This window comes from Canis lupus, chromosome 2, assembly GCF_048164855.1.
Source record: "Canis lupus baileyi chromosome 2, mCanLup2.hap1, whole genome shotgun sequence".
NCBI classification, from domain to species: domain Eukaryota; kingdom Metazoa; phylum Chordata; class Mammalia; order Carnivora; family Canidae; genus Canis; species Canis lupus.
Window position 1 is genome coordinate 19,186,183 of NC_132839.1, and position 20,830 is coordinate 19,207,012.

Genomic DNA, 20,830 nt, shown 5'->3' on the forward strand with positions numbered 1-20,830 from the left:
TATGCATATGAGTTGTATGACCAGCAACGATGAGAGTGACCTTCATGTGCCACTATGAAAATGTTCTAAGTCTGGTCATTCTCATCTGTATGTATGTATATGTATATATACCGCACACCAATCTGACAGTCTCTCATGATTTTTTTTAAATCAGAAAACTGTTTCCAATATTTACTTTTTGTGACATTGCATTCTTTTGTGACTTAGTATAATCAACTGCCAATAACTAAGATACACCTAGGGATCTCTACGTTTCTACCTAAAAGAAAAAAAAAATGTTGACAAGAGAGTCACTATTTTCAAGGCAACATTAAAAAGTTTAAGAAATATATGATATCCTATAGCCTGTGTTTTTCTAACAAATTATCTAACAACTATCTCTTTCCACAAAATAGTACCTAAAAAAATAGGTACCAATCAAAATATTTGGAAGTGTTCTTTCTTCTTTTCTTTTCTTTTCTTTTTTCTTTTCTTTTCCTTTCCTTTTCTTCTTTTTTTTCTTTTCTTTTCTTTCAACAACCAAGAAAGCCCATCTCCACTGCAAATAGAGTCTGAGACAAAAACTTTTAGCTTAGAAAGAAAATCAGAAAAGATGAATAAATAACCAGAGTTTACTGGGGAAGTCTTTTCAATGCTCTGAGAAAGAGAGTTTGCAAAGAGTGCCTCCTAGTGGGTACACATACTCAATGTAGGAGTGATGAGACGGAAAAGTACCTTTTACGTAAAAACGAAATGGGATATTTGGGAAATCATACCACTAACAACAAAAATTTCACAGCCTTGCAAACTCATTTCCTAGCAAGTCACCACTTCCTTGAATTCTCTCACCTGCTAAAATGATTACACACAGATTTGTTCACGAGGAAAATAAACTAAACTGGCCAGCAATGCTTGAGAAATCCTTTCTAGCAAATGGAAAATTTATAATAATTTACATGGGGAAGGAAAAGAAAACAAAGTGAGTAGAAAGATAACGTTCATCGTTTTCCTTGCTGTTCCAACTTTGTCTCTCTACGCCTATGGATCACTTATTTTATGACCACTAAATATTCAGTTAAATTTAAGATGTCAGGTGTCCAAATAAACTCCAATGCTTTTCCTCTTAGTCAATATATAATAGAGGATTTTCAAGCATATGCCTGGCCAAAAATAGTTATTTCATATCTGCCCATTAACTAGGAAACGAACCTGATTATGGACTATCAGAGAAGTAGGAATGGGCAATTATTAATATATTTCTCTTAAGAAATGGTGACTCGATTGGTTAAGAGTTTGCCTTCACCTCAGGTCATGATCTCAGGGTCCTGGGATGGAGCCTGGCATTGGGCTTCCTGCTCAGCCAGGAGCCTGCTTCTCCCTCTCTCTGCCTCCTGCTCTGCCTGCTTGTTGTCTCTCTCTCTCTCTTTCTATGTCAAATAAAGAAATACAATCTTCTTTTAGAAAAAGGAAATTGTGTTGTCAATGTAATTGCATGTTTGTTGAATCATACTGCACTTTCTATAACTTGAATTTAATCGTTTATATAAAGTTTAGCACAGAAGCATTCATATAACAGTAAAGGTTATTTTTTCTTACACTTTGGGATTTTGAAACATTCACTAATTAGAACTGTATCACTCTTAGGAAAGCAAACATTTTTGGTCTAGTGATATTCATCAACTGGGGCAGCAAGACAGGACCTAACCCAAGAAAAGAAATTTGTTTTATGGGAGCTACTTAAGTGTGCTGGATGACTTCTTGAATGAAGAACTGATCCCTCTCCTATTATTCTCTACTCTAAATCTTCACTATCTCCTCATCAAAGGTAAAATTAAAAGCTTCTCTGATACCCGGCCTTTGATGATTAGCTCTTGCTTATGAGTCCAGCCTCATCTTGCACTTCTGCCCTATTTTGCATTACACTCCAGTCATCCTAAACTGCTGTTTGATCCTCTTTCTGCATCAACACATGACACTCTGGCAGCAGTACCTGTTTTTACCAGTGCCACTCTCTCTTACCTGGACACATTCCAAGAAGTATCTCTTCTAACCCTCCTCCTTTGCTTCATCTATCAAAAGTTTACAAATCTTTCAGTGTTCAGCTTGGATGCATTCTCCCAAGTGCCCCTGTGGTGAGCAAAGTGGCCCCCCTTGGAGCTCTCATGGTGCTAAAATGATTTATTCAGGTTTCTTTTTTGTTTTTAAGATTTTATTTATTTATTCATGAGAGACAGACAGAGAGAGAGAGAGAGAGAGACAGAGAGAGACAGGCAGAGGGAGAAGCAGGCTCCCTCCAGGGAGCCAGATGCAGGACTCCATCTCGGGATCCTGCGATCATGTCCTGAGCTGAAGGCAGATGTCCAATCGCTGAGCCACCCAGGTGTCCCTGTTTAGGTTTCTCCTTCTCAAAGTCAGGCACTGTTCAACCTCAGTCCCCAGCACCATGTGCTACCCATAGTGAACACTCTGCAAGTGTTTACTGAGTTGAATACTTTACATTATGCAGGTTCTTATATTGCGAGAGATACTTTCTTTGACATTCAGGTTAAATTAGTAGTCTTGAAATCACAATAGTTCCTCTTTTTCATTAAATGAAGTAACTGATAAAACTGGAAGACCAAGTTGATCAGGGTAATAAAAAATTATCATGTAAGCGAAGAATTATAGTTTCAGAAATATGGATTCACATAAATCTAGAAATAATTCTCTAATATTTAAAAAGTAAAAGGCTGGCTAACACCAACTTTTTATTTGGTTTAAAAAGCATAAACCCATACACACAACAAAATAATATTCTTTCATTTACACAAATTCATATATTAAGTACTGAGTTGTAACAATATATGCACAAAACCACCAGAACAATGAAAGGATATTACCACTTGGTCATTATAAATTTGGAAGATTGTGTAGAAATGTTCTTGGAAAATGAAGTCTACAATAAAAACATTTTTTTATAAACTTGGCCTTCTCATTCACTATATCTGTTTTTTATTCATAGTTTGCCAAAGGACCCATCACCTGCCTCTAGCAACATATTCGTTTTGTTAGACCAACACTGAAAGTAAATATTGGCATCAATGTTTCTAATGAGAGGGTTGTACACCTGACCCTGTAGCTCAGGAAGCTGTTGCATCAAGAATCACACCATGATCTCTCCTTAAAATAGTACTGATAAGAAACATATTTCTTTGCCAAATATGTTTTAGACAAACCATATTACAGAAAAAAGAAAAACCATATATATATGGTATATATGATATATATCATATTGATTTTAAAGCCTGTGTGCCAACTGTATCAGATCATAAGGGACCTAGTTACAATGCAGATCCTGGTTTACTGGTCAGGGGGGCCAGATACTCTGCATTTCTACCAAGTTTATTAATGATACTGGTGCTGTTGGTCTGCAGATCATATTCTGAGTAGTGAAGGTTTAAATACTTGGCAGTGTAGGTAAAGGAGCATTGAACTTTGCTTCGGTGGAAGGTTATCTAGGAAAGCCACTGATAGGAGGTGGCAACTGCAAAATAAAGGGACAAAGAGCTCTAGTCGTAGGAAATTTCAAAAATAAAGATACACAGCTATGAAAATACATAACATGATTAAGTCACAGTAAGCAAGCACAAGAGAGCCAAGAGACAAGGTCAGAGAAGTAACCTGAGGCCAGATTGTGACTGTTCTATGCATCTGTCAAGTATCATCAAGTTTATTCCACAAGCTCTGAAAAGACCCTGTAGGGATACTATACTTTAAAAAAATTATTTTAATTGAATATATTTGATATACATTCAATATACACATGTATTTTGATATATATATAAAATACAGTATAAATTGAAGGTGTATAGCATACTGATACATTTATATATTATAATATGATTGCTACTGTAGAGATATTTAGGATTTTTACCATATTATATAATTATCCTTTCTTTATAGTGATAGGGGTAATTAAGTTTTAGTCTCTTACCAAATCTGATGCTTGTAAGTATGATATTTCTGTCAACACTCATTATATTATGCATTAGCTTTTTATTTTCCTAAAGAAAAACAACAGAATGCCAATATTTTATTTATTTATTTATTTATTTATTTATTCATTCATTTATTTATATTTTCATTCATTCATTCATTCATTCATTCATTCATGAGAGAAACAGAGAGATTGAGGTAGAGACACAGGCAGAGGGAGAGGCAGGCCTCCTGCAAGGAGCCCAATATGGAACTCAATCCCAGGTCCCTGTATAATGCCCTGAGCTGAAGGCTGACACTCAACCACTGAGCCACCCAGGTGTCCCAGAATACCAATATTTTAGAAAAAGAATTTTGACATTAGCATGGGAAGTGGATTGGAAGAAATAAACATGACTAGGCAAAAAGTTATTTGAAATATTTTAAACAAGAGATGTTGAAACTTTGGACTACAACAGTGACATTTAAATGAGATTAGAAAGGGGGATGCCTGGATGGCTCAGCGGTTGAGCTTCTGCCTTTGGCTCATGTCATGATCCCAGTCTGGGCATCGAGTCCCACATCCGGCTCTCTGCAAGGAGTCTGCTTCTCCTTCTATTTCTCTGCCACTCTCCCTGTGTCTATCATGAATGAATAAATAAATAAATAAATGTACATTTTTAAAAGGATGTTTATGTGATAAGCTCAGTAAGAAAATGGAGGCCTTGATCAATGCACCAACTAGACCTAACAGACATGCATGGAATCTTCCACTCAACAATGGTAAATGAAATGAGAAAGGAAAGTCCCTGAGAGAGATGTTATGACTCTATGTGTGGCACAGATATAAGACTGCCCACCACAATCCATTCTCTTATTTTGTGGTATAGAGTTATGGCCAGGGGGTGGCTGCCCACTTAAGAAAACAAGAGAGCCCTTGCAGCCAGCAGACTGAATGAAAGTGATATGCACTCAGGCTTTGCTTAAGAGTCAACTGTTGACCCTAGTTTTCCTCTATCCCCTCTCCCCCTAGCTGGAACCATAACCTTGGTGGTCATATTTTGAGGAACAGAAGAGCTACTGTGATCTGAGTCTCTGAAGGGTTATGTGGACGTGAGCTGCCCGTTGACTTGGATGCTCATCTCAGACTGTTGTAGAAGAAAGAACAAAATAAGGTAATGTTCACTAGCTTAAGTCTTAGTTATTATGTATTATTATGTGTCTTTTTCTAGCAGCTTAGTGTTTGCTTTTTGCCTCTAGAGGATTTAGTGGTTTAAGTAGTGTGAAGAGTAAAGAATACTAGGGGTTTCAAAATATCTAAATTTAACAGTACAAATTGCAGAGTTGACGGCGTGTCCTTATTCAAATTAAAGAAAAGCAGAAGAAACTGCAGGTCTAGGGGGAAAATAATGAATTCACTTTTTGAAAGATGAAGGTTAGAGTACTTGCAGGATATCCTGTTGCAGATATCCAGCAGGTTTTTAGACAAACAAACAGGCCTGGATCTCAGAAGAATACAAGAGTTTTGAAGAAGCCAAGTGAGGCAGGGAATGCATAGATAGGTACAGGCTGTGCGGTAGGAAAAGAAGGCTGTCGGTTACAGGAACCCTGGGGAAAAAAATCTGTAAAAGAGTAGGGTACAACCAAAGCAGATGGGTAGGACAAATATGGGAGACAGCAAATAGACAACTAGTGTCACAGAATTTTTTTTTAAAAGGCAAATCTCAAAAAAAAAAAAAAGTCAAGTGAAAAAATATAAAAACACGCACTAAAGAACACACACACACCTTGGTATCATATATATAAAGGTTAAACACACACAAAAATATGACAGGACATATTGTTTAGGTGTACAATAAAGGTATAAGAAACACAGGAGAATTTTCTATATCAAATTCTGGATAATGGGTGCATTTCTGTTTAGGCAGGGAGGAAATTACAAAGAGGAACATACAGGGAAGTTGAATCGTTGATAATGTTTCATTTATTACACTGGGAGGAAGCACAAGAGTTCTCACATTTTTAATAGTTTATATATGTTTCATAATAAAATTCTGAAACTAATTAAAATGTTAAAAAGAGTTGCACAAAGTAGGATGTGGTAAACAATATCAAAAGAAGATGTGAAATGGAGAACAATTACATTTGGCAAGTGGCAGTTTGGTAATGACATTTATTATAAGAGGGATTTTTTTAAGTGCAGAGGAACTTGGGTTAGATATTTTATAACTTAAAGGAGTAAAATTCCATATTTACACTTTAAATATTAACTACACAATTTCTGTTGAATTATTCACTTTATTAAAAACTTATAATTGCTTCTAATTGTTTTATAATGAGAAAAAACAGTTTTCTGCAATAATTAGAGGAAAAGATAATAATGAGATTATAACTTCTCCAATTCATCTAACAAAACATAAATTTCTTGATTAGCTTAGCTCATTAGAGAAATAAACTATAAAATGTTCATCATTCCCAATTTACATATTAAAATAAGTCATATCTGATAAAATTATGTAAATTCTAGGGGGCAGCTGAATTTAGAATAATGAGAAGTTAAACTGACTCGAAAGAAAAAAGGATCTTTTTTTTTTTCTTTTCTCTTTTAAAAAAAGATTTATTTATTTATTTTGGAGAAAGAGAGAAGCAGATTCCCTGCTAAGCATGGAGTGCTACTTGGGGCTCGATCTCATGACCTCGAGACCATGACCTAAGCCAAAATCAAGAGTCTGATATTTACCTGACTGAGCCACCCAGGTGCCCTAAAAAGAATCCTTTTTATTCAAGAAGCCAACAAACTATTTTCAAAAGATATTGCAAAATATTTCTTTCAAAATATTTATATTTATTCTATCAAGCTATTTCCTTTGTTTCAAAACTTTGAGGAAGAGGCAGGAGAGCAAGGAGAGGGGCAGAGGGAGGAGCAGATTCCTCTCTGAGCAAGGAGTCTGATGTGGGGCTCGATCCCAGGACCCTCAGATTATGACCTGGGCCGAAGGCAAATGCTTAACTGACTGAACCACCCAGGCATTCTTTATCTATTTCCTAAAGGGGACTATACTCAAAGCTTAAACTAAACCTCACCTGAATCACAGATAAATACATTCAATAATTGTAGTACATTTTAGCAAGGAAAAAGATTACTTTGAACAAGAACTTTCATTTTTCAAACTCGAGTTGTTTCTTAATCTTTGTAACAATATTGCAAACTGTTACTGTTACATACATTTTAAGGACCAAAAAAATCTAGGGACAGAGACATTAAGTAACTTAGCTGATGGAAGTTATAAAAATAGTAAGTAGTGGGGCTGGATTTCAAACTCAGATATAGCTACTTTCAAAATAGGCTTTCCACTAATCTTTGTAACTACCTCTCAAATGAATTCAGTGACTCATGGACATGTAAGATGCAAAAGATAAAATCGCTGAAAGTAGCCCAAAGATTAAAACCTAGTGATGTGGATGTCAATAAGAGAACCAGTCTCAAAAAAAAAAAAAAAAAAGGTCTCTGGGAAAGAGATGTTTAGATTATTTTCTTTCTGGATCTTTGTCCAGTCTAGTAGACATCTCCTGTCATAAAACCACTACTGGCATTTTGAAAGTCAAGAAAGTCTTCTGGTGGATCATTAGAACCAGAGTTGATTCAAAACTCTGGGGCTATGTCCTCCAAAAATTAGCACCTTCCACGACCATTGGACTGGGCTGATCCAGCACAAAACCACACACCATCTGTGAGAGCCAGTCTCAGAAAATCCACTTACATGTTTGATTGCAATGGTTGGAAAGATAGACACTGGGATTTGCCCTACTTCAGTCAAATTTCAGCTTCTGCTATTACTGGTTGCACAACATTGAATTGAGTGTTCTATCCTCCCAATTCAGCTTCCTCATCTAAAAAACGGAGCAGGGATCCCTGGGTGGCGCAGCGGTTTAGCGCCTGCCTCTGGCCCAGGGCGTGATCCTGGAGACCCAGGATCGAATCCCATGTCGGGCTCCCGGTGCATGGAGCCTGCTTCTCCCTCTGCCTTTGTCTCTGCCTCTCTCTCTCTCTCTCTCTCTCTGTGACTATCATAAATAAATAAAAATTTAAAAAAAAAATAAATAAAATAAAAAACGGAGCAGTGAAACACCTAAGAGCAATGATAAAGATTAAATCAAAAAAGAAAAAGTACTACTCAGCATAGTTACTACTTTACAAATGCTTCTTTTACAAAATGATGATGATGATAAAAATGACGGAGGGTGAGGAAGAGGAAGAGGAGGAGTGCAATTCCAAAGTTTAGAGATGTTCTCTGAATGTCTGCATTTTTAAGGTGATTATTAGCCAACTGCCTACTTTCTGCTTGAAAGCATGTTTCCTATAGCCAAGGGGGTAATAGACAACATAAAATGAGACTCTGGCTGATTTATGCTTCTAAGGAAAGAAGTTTGTCCACTTAATTACAGAGATTGTCAGGTTTGAAATCTTTTCTTCAGCAGTGTGTCAGATTCAGTGCATGGTATAAACCTTAATTATGTGAAGCAGGTTATATCTGTTCATTTTGTTTTGATTCACCGAAGTCTTGTTTACTCATTTTGAATATTCTGACTGCTAACATATGGTTGGCATAAGTCATGGTAGTTAATTATTATCCATTCTTGGTTATGGTAGCTAATTTATATTTTACAAATTTTGATGATAATGATTTGGAAAGTCACTTTTAAATGTGAGTAACCTACTGGTATCTATTTGATTAAAGATACAGCACTATTTATATCCCCCTACTTCCAGGGAATTACCCATGGCTTTATTTATGAATGTAGCTCTTTGTGGTATTTTCCCTTCTTATTTCGGGAGCCCTGAAAATGATGGGGATTTAAAACACATTCAGTAAATGATAATTCCCAATTCCAGGAAAGTTGTGCTGAAATAAGCACTCACTGCTGATAGTATTGTGATTGCCACATCCCTTATGAAAGCAATGTGGCAGTAATGAACAGCAAGGTTTGTTCATTCTCTTTGATTTGGCCAGTAAACGATCTAATAAAAACTAAATGATAATGCATCATTGTCTCTTACTGACTTAAAAAGCAATGTTAATAAGAACGATTCAAAAAATTACATCAATATACATTCTAACAAACATTTTAAAGACTATGAAAGAGCACTGAAAGTATCTGATATAACATTAAGTAAAACAGAATATATAAACAGAACATAAAATAACATATACACTGTGGTTGAAAATATATAAAACATTGATTCTTTTTTTTTTTTAAACATTGATTCTTCACCTGGAGTGCACATGAGATCACCTGCAGAGTTTCCCAAAAATTCAAGTGCTCAGGCTCCACCACAAAGAGGACTAATCGATTTATCTGTTGGTAGTGGGATGGTTGAAAATTTACATTTCCTTTAGATTTTATTTAGTATAATGATGCTATCAATTGCAAAATGCCTTCATTTAAAAAAAATACTTATTTATTTGAGAGAGTGCGTTCAAGTGGGAGGAGCGGGGAGGGGCAGAGGAGAGAATCTCAAGCAGACTCCCCACTGAATGCAGGAGCCCCAGGCAGGACTCAATCTCACGACCCTGAGATCATGACCTAAGCTGAAAACCAAGAGTGGGATGCTCAACCAAATGAGCCATCCAGATGCCTTGAAAGTATCTTCATATTTTTAATGTTTTAAATGACATAGTTATTAAAGTGCCACTGCAAATGAAAATTTATTGTATTAAATCCATGTTTTTAAAAACTGTCATTGCCTTGTTAAATATAATCATTACTTTCAATTAACTCACTGGCATGGGATTCTAGAAGAAATCCCATAAAAATATAATAAAGTGGCTCTACTAAATAGTCATTGGGAGGCCAAAGGCATAAAACATCCAAACACCCCCGGCAAATTTCCAATTCTCCAGGCCCTGGTGCTGGTCCACACCCTAAGAAGATATTCTGGAAATGCTATGAAAAGGTCAAAAGTTTCTGCCCATACCTATCTAAACCACAACCTGTCACCCCAAATATAAGAGGATCAAAAATGTTTAAGGGCTTGAAAGTATCAACAAATAATGCTAAGTATGGCCAAACGCCTCATCATTACAGTCTAAATGTTTACACATATGAATTATGGAATGCTGGCCTGTTAGTTATGTGTATAATAATAAGTAAAATACAGCGATCTGCTCTTTTGAAGTTAATTTTGGTAATTTTTCTAAGGATGAAGCACAACCATGTAGTACATTATATAAGGGCAGAGCCTGTGACCAGGAGGCTAGGATCCTCCTCAGTGCATCCCAGTGGAAGTGGAGGAGAGTCCTCCCAACCACAGGAGAGCCAGCAGCCCCTCAGGGGAAGTGCATTGATAACAGTGGCTAATTTTAGAACTCCATGTGTATTTTTTTTTTTTTTACTTCGCTCCCACCCCCTTCTCTACCAATCTCACAGTCAATGTCCACTTTTGCAGAGTGCTTTTGCGTTTCTAAAAGAGTTTAGCCTTCAGACACAATGGAAAAACAAACAAACAAGGTCATGGACCTCATCATGCTCAGTTCATGTGGTTCTTCCCCAGATTTCAGAGCAAAGGCCACAGAGATTAATATGTAATACTAAAGTCAGGGGAACTAAACAACCTCTGAATTCTTAAGCCAAACTCCATAGTCACTCAACACAACAAGCTTTAAAGTAATTATTTTAACATCAAGGTGCTTTTAAAGCAGAATACTGATTATTTTTAATTTTTATTGTCTTAAAGTGATAAATAATACCCTATAGCAAATCATTAAAAATAAGTTACCTTAAACTACATCTGAATATATTACCTTTCCTAAGATTACTTTAAGAGTGCTATTTTTGACAAGTTAGTATTTTCTAGATAATAATCCCCACACAAATTAATAATAATGAATATTAAAAAGAAAGTTTATATGCTTAAATTTCTCAAAATTAAAGAAAAAGAAAAAAATTACAAACATCACAACTTATCCAGTTTTGAGGGAAGCACACAGGCAGAGACGATAAAATCTCTGTTCACAAATGTTCCAATATTCACTTAGAGAATTCATCTCTTAGGAGATCTTAAAAGTAATCAAAACATCATAATCACATGACTACTATTAATTAGAAAAGGTTTCTTGAAAAAGAGGCTGTTTTAGTTTTGTTACTGTTAATAAATAAACTTAGTTGTAGATTTAAAAGTCTGTTAAAAGATTATTAACCACTTGACCTACAAACTTAATGAAACCAGATCTGGAAGCTGCTGGTAAGTGAAAATCAATAAGAAACAGGAGAGATATTTCTTTTATTAAAGATTAATTATTAGATATAGTAATCACATTTTTACAAAAATTTTACTTACATAATTTTTAGGAATACACTTGTAATACTTATGCTTCACTGAACATAATATCCAAATTCTCTGGTCCAGAATTAAGGCCAAGCAGTTTATCCCTACCTAATATTTGGTGACCTTAGTTAGACAAGCTAAATAAACTCTCTGGGCCTCAGGTTTATCATTTTTAAAATAGGGACAGTAAGAGTAGCTCACTATAGATATGTTGTGAGGATTAAATGAGACAAGAAGGGTTTAGCGCAATAGTTGGCACAATTTAAAGCCTCACTGAGGGCAGCCCGGGTGGCGCAGCGGTTTAGCGCCGCCTGCAGCCTGGGGTGTGATCCTGGAGACCCGGGATCGAGTCCCACATCAGGCTCCTTGCGTGGAGCCTGCTTCTCCCTCTGCCTGGGTCTCTGCCTCTCTCTTTCTGTGAGTGTCTCTCATGAATAAATAAATAAAATCTTTAAAAAAAAATAAAGCCTCACTGAAGGTTAGTGGTATTCAGCTAACCCTGGATCCATGAAGATAGTCCCATCCTCTACTGAACAAAGGGTTAGATTTTCACTGTTAAAGTTACCATGCTAAGAGGATCTTATTACATTTTCAAAACTCAGGGGCACTTGGGTGGCTCAGTGGTTGAGTGCCTGCCTTTGGCTCAAGTCATGATCCCGGGGTCCTGGGATCAAGTTCTGCATTGGGCTCCGGCAGTAAGCCTGCTTCCCTCTCTGCCTATGTCTCTGCCTCTCTGTGTCTCTCATGAATAAATAAATAAAATCTTAAAAAAAAATCTTCAAAGCTCACACCACAGTGGCAAAACCCTATAGCATGATATTCACCTATAAAGATTCATGATGTTGAGGCATGACAAAAGTATCATGTATCATGTATCTATGAACAACAGACTTTAAATATTTTCAAATAAAATAAACATATGTATCCTGAAAGTGCCTTTTGATTCATTTTTCCTGTTGACACTTACATGGAACTCTTCTCAGAATGAGTTTTATAGATAGGAAACTCTCTGTGATTTTATATATATATATATATATATATATATATATATATATACACACACACATATACATAATATTTATATATATAATATTTTATATTTTATTTATTGTTTTAAAATTTTATTTATTTCTTTATTTGACAGAGAGAGAGAGAAAGAGAAAGCACATGCACACATGAGTGGGGGAAGTCAGAGAGTGAGGTAGAAGCAGGCTTCCCACCCTGCTGAGCAGGGAGCCCTGATGTGGGACTCAATCCCAGGACCCTGGGATCATGATGTTAGCTGAAGACAGATGCTTAACTAACTGAACCACCGAGGCGCCCCTGTGATTATATTTTGAAAACTCCTTTGCCATGGGAAGAGATACATGAATTGTGATAAATGTGGTTTAGAAGGCACAGAACTGAACAATTCCAAATGGAGGTTATCTAGGTTTCCTCATCAAATTTCAATTTCCTGCAATTGAGAAAAAATAAAATTTGATGACACTTCTTAAAATTTTATTGTAATCCTAATCCTACTGAGGGCATTTTACAATTTCATATGTATGCTAATCAGTATTTCTAAATTTATTTTTATGCTACCATTTTTCCAAAGAAAATTTTCTCTTAGACCTAAGTACTTGGATAACTTCCACCAAAATCATAAAAATAAGAATTCTAAGAAAATGGTAAATATTGATATAACAGGATAATGTAGTAAAAAAGAGTCTACAAATTTAGGTTTATGCTTTGGGTATGAGTGAAATTCATAAGAGCACGGATTCTCTGATTACTGGTGTAATTGCTGTTCCTGAGAGAGAAGACACTTCCATTCCAAAATTGGACCTGAATAAATACAGAGATTACCTCCACCCTGCTTCAGTAATAACTGATTACTGAGAAGGCACTGGGCCTTCATTTCTGCGGTCTATGATGCACATGACTTGCCTGGGGCCCAATTATCTACCCCCAAACACAAACTCCTGGTTAAGTGTGGCACAGCATTTTTACATGGAGTCTTTTAATCATCAGAAATACATGCAGAACACAGAATAAGATGGGGTTAAGAGAGTTGACAGGACACAAGTTTAGGCATGAGCTCTGGAGCAGAACTAGCTACTAAGTGATTTAATAGATGTTTGACCCCAGGAAAGTTACATTCTTGGTGCCTCAATGTCTTTATCTGTAAAATGGCAATAACTACTTACTCAGAGGGTCACCACGAGGATTAAACAAGTTAATATATATTAAAGTGAACAGTGCCTATAAACTCTTAATATGTGCTTCTAACCTTTATAAATATTCCAATTCTCTTCATCAAACATAGGAATGGGCTTCTTTCAATTTTAGGGTTTGCTCTGAACAATTTTTCTTATTTCATTCAATACAGAAAATAGTTTCTTCAAGACTTATTCTATTTATCTAGTCTTGTTTTTCATACAGCATAAACCTGAAAGTTATAGGGAATGAAAATGTTTCATTTGGGACGTCAAAGTCCCAAATGTCTGCTATACAAAAATAAATATGGACAATACAGACTTAATTAACCTTGAGCAAAAGATAATGTTCAGTGGGAGGCCTCAAGAAAAATGCTTGGGAGGCCTCAAGAAAAATGCTTGGTACTGTTACTTAAAATCATAAAGGCTACTCAGGCCTCAAGTTGACTCAAATCCTCCTATTCACCTGCTTCCCTTCTTCCTTTCCTCCCCCCTTCCTTCATTATAAAATCACCTGGTATTAGCACTTACAACAAGCTTGCTGTTTTTTTTTTTTTCCAGTAGTCTTGAGAGTCTAATTATCTCTTTAAACACCTGTTATACAAAATTCTCTCTTCTCCATATACGCATCTGTTATACAAGATTCTCTCTTCTCCATAATCATAATGACAAAATTAACAGTTTTTATTTATGAAGTATTTACCATGCTTCAGGTACCTCATTAGGGCATTCATATACTTTTTTGCATTTTATGCTCATAACAATTCCTTGAGATTGGTTCAGTAAGTCAACTGCTACCATCATGCAGTTCAAAATTGACAGAGCCAAAATCTGAACCCAGGCAGATTGGAAGCACCGTACACTCAGCAATCTGACCATTATGGGGCCAATCAACAGGACACTTTGAACTGTCCTCTTATGCATAGGGGTTCTCAGCCTAAGCTACTGGAAGACACTTTTTGGAGGAGATTTGGAAGCTTTCCATTTTAATTACTTCCTGACAGGACAAGGGAAAAAAGTATATGACATTGTTTCTGATTCCAAAAATTTAGACTCTTTTGGAGCCTCAGAAAGCTCTAAGAAGACTGAGGCCAAAATAAATACATAAATAAAGGGGATAGACATTATATATTTTGTGTGTAATATCAAAATCCTAATATAACATATGACAAGTCTCAAAGTCAGCTTTTGAGTGATTCATTTTATATTGTTTATATTAATAAAAATTACCATGAGCAAATATAAGCTTTATTCTCTTAGGTAAACCATATATAAAATGATATTAAGAGAACAAATCCAAATAAGACCTTTTAATAGGTTTTGAGTAAATAGAGGTAACTGATCATGGATTCAGCACATGAGTCCTTGATGGGAATGTTTGGATTAAGACACAAACTGGTACATCCTAATGTTTACAGACTATGAAAGAGTTCAAAAGCTAAATGTCTAGTTGTCTGTCTAAAGGAGTCATACCATTGTCAATATATGAAAGTGATATAAATTAAAAATAGAATTCTCATTATGCTACCTATCCCTTTTTCCTGAAGAACTTCACTTAAAAATAGAGCCACTCTGATTTAATAGAATTTACCTTCCTTGGTAAACTCATTCAATGTGTTTAAGATGTCACAGTTCTCTACTATAGATCCTTAAGGTTTTCTAGGTTTATTTGTAGAATGGACAGAAAACACATTAATTGGAACTCTATTTTTCAATATTAAATAATATATGGCCAGTACTCAGCAACCTCTCTGACCTTGGCCACAGCACCTTCTTGCTTAAACATGTCTCTCCAAAGGCAAGGGAAACAAAAGCAAAAATGAACTACTGGGACTTTGTCAGGATAAAAAGCTTTTGCACAGCAAAGGAAACAATCAACAAAACTAAAAGTCAGCCTATGGAATGGGAGAAGATATTTGCAAATGACATAGAAGATAAAGGGCTAGTATCCAAAATCTATTTAGAACTTATCAAACTCAACACCCAAAAAACCAAAAAGTCCAATCAAGAAATGGGCAAAAGACATGAACAGACATTTCTCCAAAGAAGAAATGCAAATGGCTAATAGACACATGAAAAAATGCTCAATATCACTCAGCATCAGGGAAATATAAATTAAAACCATGAGATGCCACGTCACACCAGTCAGAATGGCTAAAATTAACAACTCATGAAACAACAGAGGTTGGCGAGGATGCAGAGAAAGGGAAACCCTATTACATTGTTGGTGGGAATGCAAACTGGTGCAGCTGCTCTGAAAAACAATATGGAGATTTTTCAAAAAATTAAAAATAGAACTACCCTATGACCCAGGAATTGCACTACTAGGTATTTACCCAAAAGATACAAAAATAGTGATTGGGGCACATGTACTTTAATGTTTAAAGCAGCAATGTCCACAAGAGCCAAACTAGAGAAAGAGCCCAGATGTCCATCAACAAAAGAATGGATAAAGGAGATGTGGGGTGTGTGTGTGTGTATGTGTGTGTGTGTGTGTGTGTTTGTGTGTATAATGTAATATTATTCAGCCATCAAGAAGAATGAAATCTTGCCATTTGCAATGATATGGATAGAACTAGAGGGTATTGTGCTAAGCCAAATAAATCAGTCAGAGAAAGACAAATATAATGATTTCACTCATGTGTGGAATTTAAGAAACAAAACAGATGAACATAGGGGAAAGAAAGGAAAAATAAAACAAGATAAAAACAGAGAGAAAAGCAAACCATAACAGACTCTTATTATAGGAAACAAACAGGGCTACTGGAGGGGAGGTGGCTGGCGGATAGGGTAATTGGGTGATGGGTATTAAGGAGGGCACTTATAATGGGCGCTGGGTATTATATACAACTGATGAATCACTAAATTCTACCCCTGAAACTAATAATACACTATATGTTAACAAAAATGAATTTAAACAAAAAGTTTTTTTTAAAAGAAGTAATAGTACAAAGATAATCACTAGAATAAAGATGGAAATCTCCCTCAATGCTCAAAGAAACAATAGTAAAGGCAATAAATCACATAGTGAAAAACATGCAGTGAATGTAGCATCATATACACAGTAAATATAATAAGCATAGGGTCAAACAGGCTCAACTCATATATTAAAAAAAAAATCCAAAAGTGAGCAAAGGGGAAAAAAAGGTAAACCAAGAAAAGACTATTTTTAGTCTCTATACCCAGCATGGACCCCAACATGGGGCATGAACTCATGATCCTGAGACCAAGACCTGAGTTGAGATCAAGAGTCAGATACTTAACCAATTGAGCCACTCAGGTATTCCAAGAAACAGACTCTATTAACATTAGAGAACACACTGATGGTTATCAGAGGGGAGGTGGGTAGGGGGATGGGTGAAAAAAGGTGATGGGGATTAAGGAGTGCATTTGTGATGGGCAGAGGGTGCTGTATAAAAGTGTTGAAACATGTACTGTACACCTGAAATGAATATTACACTGTATGGTTAACTAGCTTGAATTTAAATAAAAATCTTTTAAAAATGTATGGCTAGTACTTAGTTAATATAAGGACCATCTCATACTAGGTTAATGTCATCTTGTTTCTTATGAGTTGCAAAGTTCAAATACCTGATGAGAATTGTAATAGGAATAGAGAACACTGACAAAAGAACTTGCCATCACTGCTATCAAAGAATATATTCCCAGGATGCCTGGGTGGCTCAGTCGGTTAAGCATCCAACTCTTGATAAAAAATTAGATTTTTGGTCAAAGGCAGTTTCTTGGCATTAAATATAAGAACTGTGAAAAGTATATGTGTGTGCATGTCTCTCTGTGTATATATAAACGTGTTTGTGTGTGTATACACTATACGTTAACAAAATTGAATTTAAACAAAAAGTTTTATATATATAAAAGTATATATATGCAAGTTTGTCCTCCTATCTAAAAGTAGAGCGTTCCTGTTGAGCCTTGCATAAGCTAAAATGGAGTAAAGCAAAGAGGTAGTTACCGTTTTGTAACAGTGAAATCCTCTTCAGATTTCTTTTGGTTAGTCCAAACAGCTACTAGTATAGGTCTTTTGTAAAAGCAAAGTGGCATAAAGTGAATTTTTGGATAGCAAGGAAAACATGTATACATCTTTAAAAAGATTCTTGCAAAGAACTCGCAGATTGAAGGTACTTCTCATGATGCAATCACATGTCATAGGTGACACTTTAAAGAGGAACTTTTTCTTTACTACACTTAGAGCAAAACTCAATGGTGTATATATATGTAGGTGTCTCTGTGTGTGTGTGTGTGTGTGTGTGTGTCTACTTCCTCAAAATTAGTTTATATACACTTATGCTATATTTAGGGAAATGGTATACAATTTAATTTTCTAGCAGAAGAGAATTCTTTCCTAAAAATTTATTCTGTTATGATTTCAAATGAGAACCTAGTGATTTAATAAATGGTATTCCATATTTAACTTCTTTAGAATAAACTTCAGAGAAGTCTAAATTCATCTAGTCACTCCCAGATTGAAACCAGCCCCCACTGCGAGTGCCTGTGATCCCCCAAACATTTTCAATCAGATGAGCAGTCAACAACCCTAATCACCAAAGATTTTTTGATCATATACTCAAAATACAGATATTATTTATATGTAATATATATATATATTTATTCTCAGAATATATAACTAAACATGAGCAAAAGTAGAAATTTTACAGGTTAAGTCTAAAAGTGAAATAAACACTATTTTTAAATAATACCATGCTCACGGTGCTTATTATCTCAAAGTAAAATACATACATAGAGTGAGGTTTTTCAATAAAAGATATTTATATGTATCTACCTTTCAAATAGTCTTCTTGGAAATTACCAATATTTGTTGGTGGAATTTCTATTATAATTGCTTAAAATACCATTTATTTTTGCTCTAAGTGTAGTTAAGGAAGAGTTTATATTAGGAGTACTAGCTCTCAGCTGCCTAAGATCTGTAAATGTGGTTGTATCACATGCAGTAAGTACCTTCAATCTGTAGGCTGTAGGCCAGAATATTTTTCAGGCACTTGATCATTTTTTGGGCACTGTTCTGGTTAAAGCTAAAAACACAATCTGTAAATCTAGGCACACATAAAATGCAATTCCTTAAATATGATGAAAGTGAATAAACAGGTCAGGACTCCACTGTCAGCTCTTAAAAGATGTGGAGTTCAGACACCTCCCTCCACAAACCTGTTGCCACATTTGATATGTGAGCATCTGGCATACAGAGTAATGTGGGTCAACCTATAATGGAAATATTTGTAGGATTTATTTATTTTTACTTTAAATATTTATATCTTTCAGTTTTTTGCATTTTAAATAACTGTATTTCTTTTTAAAATTTTAAGATAAAACACATTGAACTGGTCATTGTAATAATTTCTTTCCAACCCAATAAATCATCCTGCATATTTTTGAAGTGCAAACTCCCCATTTCAAAAATGACTGGCACCAAGCCTGAAATAAAAACTTCAACCTATCTAGGAAATCCCTTCACAGATTTATCCTATTTTTTCAGTATTCCCATAAATGAATCACTCATGGTAAGTGAGCTGATTGTTATGACAGAACAAGATGCAGGGCAGGAAACTGAGACTACAATATTTTCTGGTTGGAAATGCAGTCTACGCAAAAAGTTAGTAAGCCAACTATACTGAAAACTAGAGGTCAGCAACCAAATAGATGGTAAACCAGCTACCCTTACAAGCAAAGGATATGAGTGAGAATAACAAGTCAGGAACCTCAGCTAGGCAGAAATTAGAACATACAGGTCATAGGAGCTCAGAAACTAAAGGTTAAAAAAAATCAGGCAGGCAGATGAGAACCCCAAGGCACAATGGCAAGGCTTCTGGAATGGTAACAAGGTCAAGGAGGCAGGAATCAGGAGATCCACTTTAACCAGCACAGGGGTTGGTGAAAGGACAAGGAAACAGATGTGAGGCCCAAGCAACAAAGCAATCTGATACTGAAGCAATTTTGTTATGGCCAGGAAGTTTCTTGCATGTTTCCTACTGGATCCTTTCCCAGAACTTGGCTAGTGTGATCCTGTGCATAGCAGCAGGCAAACTGGGGTGTCTGGAGTAAAGGTAAAGTAAGGAAGGGGGATCAAGGAAATATTCTCCAGAGCCTGTACCTCTGCTATGATGCTCCTAACCTCCTGCAGCACTCTGCCCCCATTCACCCTTAAAATCACACTCATATGCCACCCTCTCCCTTAATCTTTTTTTATCCATCTCAACACATCACTCTCTGAATGTCTATAGCAATTATTTCATCCTCGAGCATTTTAACACAACTGTGTACAGCCCTGTTTTTTTTATCCCCTCATTTCATTTTTTTTTCTCTGTTTAGCTTCCCCAAAGAGATTCCAAATACCCAAAGAGCTTCGGATTCATGTTATACTTTGATTTTTAGTAGAGTGTTTCTCAAGTGTTTCTGAGAGCTCCTTGAATGCTACGATATCCTTCTTTACCCAAACAAATGCAGAGAAGGGCAAAAGCGCACAATATTTAGTATATAATTGTGTGAGATCAGGTAACTTCCTAAGATAATTATAATAAAATTCTGCTGCTGAATTCAAAGTAAAGGTAAGCAAATAAGAAAAATGGTTTCTGTACCAAAATACAATTGGTCTAGATTTATTCACTTGTGTGAAATGTGAAGAACCAGAATAGAAAACATTGTATACTACTCATTAAAGCATTGATTAGTATCCACCCATGGATGGACTACTGTAACATTCATTCATTCATTTATTGACAAACTCCAGAAATACCTTCGATATCCCTGCTATCAAATAGTCAGCAGACAGTGAGGCAGGTACTAGATGAAGAGAGGGATACAGAGATGAAAAAAACATCATCTCAGCCTTAGAAAAACCCAGAGAATATAAAATATTTCACGGCCACGAAGTCAAGCTGAGAAAAACTGCCCAGCCATTTGATGTTGGGCAATGGAGAATGCATAGTGATTCACCAGGCAAAGAAAGGGAAGAAGCTGTAGCTGTCAGCAGAATCCATAGCAGTAAAGATGTGAGATCACTGGAATTTGGGTGAAGGGCAAGTGGGAGATGTGAAAAAGAGAAGGGATGGAAGAGGAGACCATGGCTTGGTGTTGAAGCATCTACTGTGCTAGAGTTTAGACTTCATCTTGGAAGCACTGAGGAGCCATAGCCAATTTTTAAGTAGCAAGTTAGTAGATTTTATGTGGTTTGGTGGGAAAAAGTAAATTTATTGATTTAGATGATTATTTAATTGCAGGCTGTTACTAAGATAATATGCAAATTCAACTTAAGTGATACAGGACATTCAGGCTTATTCTTTTGTTTCTCAACTTAGCTATTTGGTTTTTTTAAAGATAGATTTTCACACTATCTTTG

The 20,830-nt window shown here is 35.8% G+C and overlaps 1 protein-coding gene and 1 long non-coding RNA gene across 2 annotated transcripts in view; one reads left to right on the forward strand and one right to left on the reverse strand.

Annotated features, from left to right (window-relative positions):
* The window catches only part of ADGRV1 (adhesion G protein-coupled receptor V1), a 520,471-nt gene that overhangs the window by 215,749 nt on the left and 283,892 nt on the right, over window positions 1–20,830 (reverse strand). The window lies entirely within an intron of this gene.
* LOC140613332 (uncharacterized) overlaps window positions 1–20,830 on the forward strand; it is a 30,288-nt gene that overhangs the window by 2,559 nt on the left and 6,899 nt on the right. Inside the window, exon 2 of the long non-coding RNA XR_012014469.1 lies at window positions 4,967–5,108. This is a non-coding gene — a long non-coding RNA (uncharacterized lncRNA). The remainder of the gene's footprint in view (window positions 1–4,966; window positions 5,109–20,830) is intronic.